Genomic DNA, 7,285 nt, shown 5'->3' with positions numbered 1-7,285 from the left:
CACATCTCTTTGGCCAAGCATTCAAATAATGCATCTCATAATCTTGTACTGCAGTTATATCTGATCAAATGCACATTATTATTCTTTAGTTTGGGTTAATCAAATCAATTTTGCTTGGTTGGAAGAGCAGTTACGCTAATTATGTCTCTATTTGTTTCTCTGTTTCTGTTGGGATTGACATCCTATGGTAACTAAGATTTACACAAGCTTCAGTCTGGATCCAGAACACCTGAGAAGAGATGATGCCAACCCCTCAGAGGACCTCAGATGATGCCAACCCTGAAACAACATACAGAACTACCAAATTTTGCTACCAAAGTTTGATTGCATCATATAATAATTGCTGTTAATAGTGTCCATCGTCTGTTTGATTACGTCTTTAATTGATTTTTCCGTACATTTCTGCCATATGTACGTTAACTGACATTCACCACTGATAAGCTACCACTAAATATTGTAGAAACGTAATTTGCTGTAAAGTTGCTTTGCAACGATTTGTATCGTGAAAAGCGCTATACAAATAAACTTGAATTGAATTGAATTGAATATACATCTGAAATGAATGTGTTGACCTCTAGGCCTACAACTATAATAATTAGCAATCATCTCTTTTTTTTTTACCAATGTTTAAAAAATATAAAATAGCTACACAAAATACACAAACAATACAAAGAATTAGTGGTAGAGCAGGATTAAGCACCATTTTTAAATAGAAGAAAAAGAAAATAAATATTCTAACATAAATTTAAGTAAACTTTGTAAGATAAATGTATCTTTGCCCAATGATCTTTTTTTCCATAAGTTTAATACATTGTAATAGTACATGCTATTGTCTCTGCTTAAAATTACACTTGTCCTTGTTATTTTGACTTGATTTTTTCCCCTATATTCCTTTTAATCTTTGCCTTATAAGATACTGACATACTAGTGTCAGTGAATATGTCTTCGGTTGACTGTGTACGCTGATGTTTGGTTTGGTGTTCTGCCAAACCGCAGTTTTTAGTCCTTGTTTTCTTTTTATGTTCTGATGTCAGTTACTTATGTATGCTGGACTCTTGAGGTAATTCTCATCATGTATGGAGGGCCCATGTTTTCCTGGGGTTATTGTGAACACGGCTTCCTTGAGCATAACTTTAGGATACACTTCATGCCAGTGTCAGGGCTGTATGCAGTCAGCACACACAATAAAGACACAGAAATAATTGTAACATACAGACGTTATCAATAATCAAGAAAAACGCATAGGTGACTGAAGGAGAAAATAAAGTTTAAACACCATGTAATAATCAAGAAAAACACATAGGTGACTGAAGGAGAAAATAAAGTTTAAACACACCATGTAATGACAAGAACCGACAAACACAACTGAAAACACTGGGCTATATATTCAAAAGACAAACACTGGCAACTAAATGATAAACAGGTATAACTAATTAGGAATCATGGAAGCACATAAAGGGAGAACATGACTAGACTGAGCCTGTTTACACGTGTTTTCTCTGATCGGATAGCTATCCAATCGTGAAAAGACCAGGTGTAAGACCATGCCCTCCGAAGCGCTTTCAAGATCACTGGCCTGGAGGAGAGAGGACATATATTGTCTAGACAAGAAGTTAAAATAGAGCATAAAGTGTCAGTTGCTGCATTAACATCCAGAGATGAGAAATGGGTAGGTGAGGGAAGAGAGTATGACACTACAGAGGAAAGATAGGAGGGTGAAAAGGAGCGTAGGTTTCGTATAAAAGTAACAGGTAGAGGGGTTGGTGGCTCACAGGTAGCAAGATGTAGGTTAAATGTTATGAAGAAGTGGTCATGGAGATGTGTAGGGGTTTTACCAAAATGTTGTCTGCAGTACAATTGCGTGTGTAAATAAATTCAAGTTGGTTGCCTGATTTGTGCGTGCTTGTAGTGGTAAGGCGTTTGAGATCAAATTAAGCTAGAAGTGAATGGAAGTCTGTAGCATAAGGCTTGTCCAGATGAATGTTGAAGTCACCAAAGACTAAAAGTGGACTGCCATCCTCAGGGAATGAGGACAGCAGCCCATCCAGCTCCTCTAGGAAGGTGCCCAGTTGACCAGGAGTTTTATAGGAGTTGTTACAGTAATCGCATGAGATTCAAATGAGTTATAATTGCATTGGGGAGAGTGGGTTGAGTATTTCCAATTGTTCGAAATGAGCAGACCAGTGCCCCCACCCCTCCCAACCTGACGAGGGGTGTGAGAGAAAGAAAAGTTGTTAGACAGAGCAGCTGGGGTTGCTGAGTCTTCTGGACGAATCCAGGTCTCAGTCAAGCCCAAGATGCTGAGTGTAGATTGTAAAGAAAAAGCAGAAATGAAGTCTGCTTTGTTGACAGCTGACTGACAATTCCAGAGACCCACAGAAAAAGCAAGAGGTGCAGTAGAAGATGTACAGATAGGATGCAGGTTAGCAAGATTGCATTGCCATCTGCGTGTGATGTTAGAGCGTTGTTGAGAGACAACCGGAATGTAATGGTAACACATGATAGAGGTGGAAAGGAGAGAAAGGAGTGTGCAAAGGGAAAAAAGAGAGTACTTAAGTGCATTGCCCGATTTCGTTGATCGGTTAAAGTCGCACAGGTAAAAATTGCAGGTCTTTACACTAATAGGTCTTCACACGAGGAGGCTGAATGCTTCCGCTGTTGCTTCTGTGTCAGCTGACAAATAACAAATAAATACACAACCACCCAACACTTCAGAGAAAACAGCTGTGGCTGCCTTGTTAATTAGCCCACCCACTCAAATCGAAACTAAATTTTGCACTTAAGTGCAGGAACGGAGCAATATAAATAACAAAAGCTCCTTACCTTTTCCTAAGCTAATTTAGTACTGCTGGTGAAGGTCTGCATGCGAGTTGGTACTCCTTCCTTTTTAATCAAGCTTGGAAAGCCTGTGTCTCGGCCTTCCATCCCCCCCGGCTCCACCTTTTGTCCTTGGTCACTCTGGCTCCACCGTGGTCTTCCGGATCCCCATTTCCACCTTAGTCCCAATTATAGTTTATATAGTTTATAATTATATGCTTAACCCATTAATTGAGTTTTATCCCACTGAAAACAGAAACTCCAAGTATTAGCCAATTTTCCACTTCAACAGCTGCTGTCTGTAAGCTTTTTGGCATGATCTCATGAATATTCACACAGTGGCAAGATAGTATCTGAGTTTTGCATTGATTAATCATAAAATGTGTTCTGAGCTTAATTTACTCACAGTTATAGACAAACACAATCTGACATAACACACAAACACTATTTTCACATTTTTATTGAACACATTTAATAAGTAATCATTTGCAGTGCAATGTTGAGAAAGTAAGCTGACCACTGAACTCTAGTTTGTTGTAGATCTTCCACCAAATGTTTTCTGTAGCTGCTTATAATGTGTTTATAATACTTTTGACCAGTTTTAGACCATCCCTTCCCACAAATCTGTTTAATTTGATCAAAATGTTGGGGTTGGGTTAGCGCAGCCCTGTTTAGGTTATGCCACAGCATCTCAATTAGCTCCAGGATTCAGGAAAACACATACAGTACGATATAGTCAAATCTCTGTATTTTTTGGCTGAATTGTCTCTTGTCTAGCTTTGTTCAGTGTAACCCTGCTGTTGGTGAGTCCCATGTTTTCAAGTCAAGTTTGGTCATGTCAAGATCCAGTTCAGTTTGTCTTTTTTCTGTTTTGTCATATTTTGGTTTGTTCTGTTTATGTTTATTAATACACTGCGCTTGGGTTCAGCTCTCCTCAAGTGGACATTTGTTAAAAATTAACAAAATTAATTAAGAAAATTACAAATGAAACTTCCCTAACTCCCTAAACAAAAACAAATCGCAAACATAGATTAAAGTAAATGGCAGGCCACCCCTACACTCCGATAACTTTGTTATTATATATGCAGTATGAATAAATGAACAGCAAACAAAATGTGGTCATAAAGCTGCAAACAATAGCCACAACATTTCTTTGGTGATCTGTTGATGGAGGTGGGATCCGGAGCTCCTAGTGCCACGACAGCAAACGCCAAAAGGAGCTCTCCATGTTTTGGTAGCGCTGCCCTTTTAAAGTCATCCACTTCAGGATCCACCAATCATGTTCCTTGATGAACCGCCAATCCCTGCAGACACACTCACGTACACAAAGCCAGACACACAAGAGCAAAGATGCCGAGGATCGTAACAAATACACTAATTAAAAGTATATTTCTACTTCAGTAGTACTTCAGTGCAATTGCAAAAGTATACTAAATACCACTGAGATTTAAATAGATTTTTAGTGCATTGAAATAAAGTATACTACTGCAAAAATATACAGAGTGTCACTGAGGTGCTGTGTAATACGTACCAAGTGGTAAGCATTGCGCAAGTCTAGCTTCGTGAAAATCCTTGTGCCCTGTAAGATCTTGAAGGCCGACGACATAAGAGGCAAGGGATAGCGATTCTTGACTGTTATGCCGTTCAGCCCCCGATAATCGATACAGGGACGCAAGGACCCATCCCTCTTCTTTACAAAGAAGAACCTTGCACCGGCAGGCGAGGAGGACGGAACAATAATTCCCGCGGCGAGAGACTCTGTGAGGTGTTTCTCCAGAGCCTCTTGCTCAGGCGCCGAGAGCGAGTATAAACGACCGCGGGGTGGCATGGTGCCCGGAAGGAGCTCTATGCTGCAGTCATAGGGGCAATGAGGTGGCAAGGAGGTAGCCCAGGAACGGCTGAAGACCACCCGCAGATCGTGGTACTCCCCCGGAACTCCCGACAATTCACCAGGCTCCTCCTGAAACACAGACACAGAGGAAACAGTAGGGACAGCAGACACCAAACAGTTGACATGACACGATAAATTCCATGAGTGAATAGAACCCTTAACCCAGTCAATCTGAGGGTTGTGCCAAGTAAGCCATGGATGCCCAAGAACAATGGGGGTCAACGAGGACTGGAAAACAAAAAAAGAAATAGTCTCTCTGTGATTCCCTGAGATAAGCGAGCGACCAAAGCAGGTTCATTCCACTCGCACGTGGTCGCCAGCGTCTGGAACTCAATGGCGAAATCCGCGACAGACCTTCTGCCCTGATGCAGCACAGCGAGAAGGCACGCAACTTCATAGCCGAAAACGGATCGGTCGATGATAGAATATGTATGTGTGTGTGAAATCCCGTGTGTGTGAGAGAGAAACAGAGAAGCAAACCCAGCTCATGACACAGAGGACTTTTATTAGTGTATTTCCTAAAATTGTGCTTTGAATTATTTAAAAATTAGTTCAATGTTAGTACACTTTTATAGTTATACTGTTTAAATTAAATTGATTTTATTTAAAATATATTCGTAATGTAAAGTTATAAGTACATTTTCCCAACTGTGCTACTTAAGTACACTTAATATAAATGCACTAATTAGCACTAACACTTAAATTGATGTTAAGTGTAGTCAGATAAAGTATCAGATGTGTTTTATAATTGCATTGCTTAAAAGTGTGCTACAATCACTTTGCATACTATTTTAGTGGATTTATATATATATACTATCAGAAAGTTCTATTTGGATTTTTTAATGAAAAATACAGTAGAAATGCATTACTTAAGTAAAACCCTGTAGGTTACTGTGCTTAGGCTACTACTGTAATTGCAGGTTAGCTGTCTCTCTCTCCATCTCTCTCTGTGTGTGTGTGTGTGTGTGCACCTCTGCTAATGAGCTGATCAGCGGCAGCTGGGGCTCATCAGCTCTGCTATTTAATGGCCTTGCTTCTTACTCTGTGTTGTCAGATTGTTGGTGTTTTTGTGGTGACTTGTCCTGGAAGTACTCTCTTTTTGGCCTTGTTCCTCGTTCCTGCTCTGGACTGTGTTTCCCAAAAGCATCGTAAGCCTAGTTGATCATAGATCCATTGGTGGTAATGGGTCTACAATGTACTTAGGCTTACGATGCTTTTGTGAAATGCAGCCATGGACTTTTGGCTGTCGTTACGTTTGGATTTCTGCTTGGTTCCGGTCCTGGATTGTTCGTACCCATTGCAGTCACCGTGCTACCAGTGGACTATTTCTCTTGCACCCAAGATCTTGATCTCTGTCTGCTGTTCTCTGCTTCCTCTAATAAACTGTTATTTGCAGAACTCAGATCTGAATCCTGTTTTTTTCCACACTAATACCACATGATTGGATTATTTAGATGTGTTTAGATGTGTACCAAAATTCACAATTTAACAGTAAGTATACTTCTAGCATAAAGTACTTGAAGTGCTATATTTTAATGTGGAAAAAAGTGTTATTATTGACATTGCAATAGTGTACTCGCTTGTACTCTTTAAAGACACCATAAACATATAGTTAAGTATCATATAAAGGGATTGTTAACATCATTACAACGCATTTAAAATGAATGATTTAATCTATAAAAATATATGGGCAATACATCATAAATACATTTTGTATGTATTCATTTTATATTAATCTTATATTTTAAAGATTATTTGATTATGTATTTTCTATGTATGATGAGTATATTTAAAAGTGTATGGAAGATGGTTTCAATTGTACTACAAGTGGTAACGAAAAAATTTTTTTTAATACAGAGAAAGTATGTTAAAAGCACATTTTAGTTCATATTCATGATGTCCCAAAATAGCAGTTGAGTACACATAGATGTTCTTAAGATTATCTTAAGAAGTACTAAAGAATATTTTTTTTTTGTATATTAAGTACAAAATTAGTGTGTGAAAATAAAGCACTTTAAGTACATTATGGAAGTGTTAAGATGTACTTAGATGGCATACAACGATCAAACTGAGAAGCGCAAACAACCAATAATCTGCTTATTTTAGGCAATTTAGAGATCCTGTGCAGAATGTGTCCACCGGAAGTGGCACGTCTGGTCACCTTATTTTAAACCTGCAGTATGTACATAAGCCATCAGTGTTCAAAACTATCACCCTGTCCCAATTCTGGTATAATTATAATTTGCTGTTGGGTCCGATTTGCTGTTGAGCTGTCGGGTCTGGTTTTGTGAGAAATATCAATTTGACATCATTAGTGTTTGCGTGGATACATCATGTCCATAAAAACAGAAAGAAGACCCAGCTACTAAGTGTGGTAAGGATTGTTTGTAGCTTGTTCTTATAACAGTTGCTTAGAATTGAAACTTGTCATCTTGATTGCTGCTTTTAATCAGGAAAGTTCTAAATGGCAATCATTGTTAATATATGCGGAACCTGTTGACAAAACGAAGAAATCTCAAACTGCAGAGTCTGCAGTCAAAAAGAAAAGGCGACAGAAGCCTGGGATTGAAATTGGCT

This window comes from Sinocyclocheilus anshuiensis, unplaced genomic scaffold, assembly GCF_001515605.1.
Source record: "Sinocyclocheilus anshuiensis isolate Anshui unplaced genomic scaffold, SAMN03320099.WGS_v1.1 scaffold625, whole genome shotgun sequence".
Taxonomy (NCBI): Eukaryota; Metazoa; Chordata; class Actinopteri; order Cypriniformes; family Cyprinidae; genus Sinocyclocheilus; species Sinocyclocheilus anshuiensis.
This window is presented reverse-complemented; position numbering follows the sequence as displayed.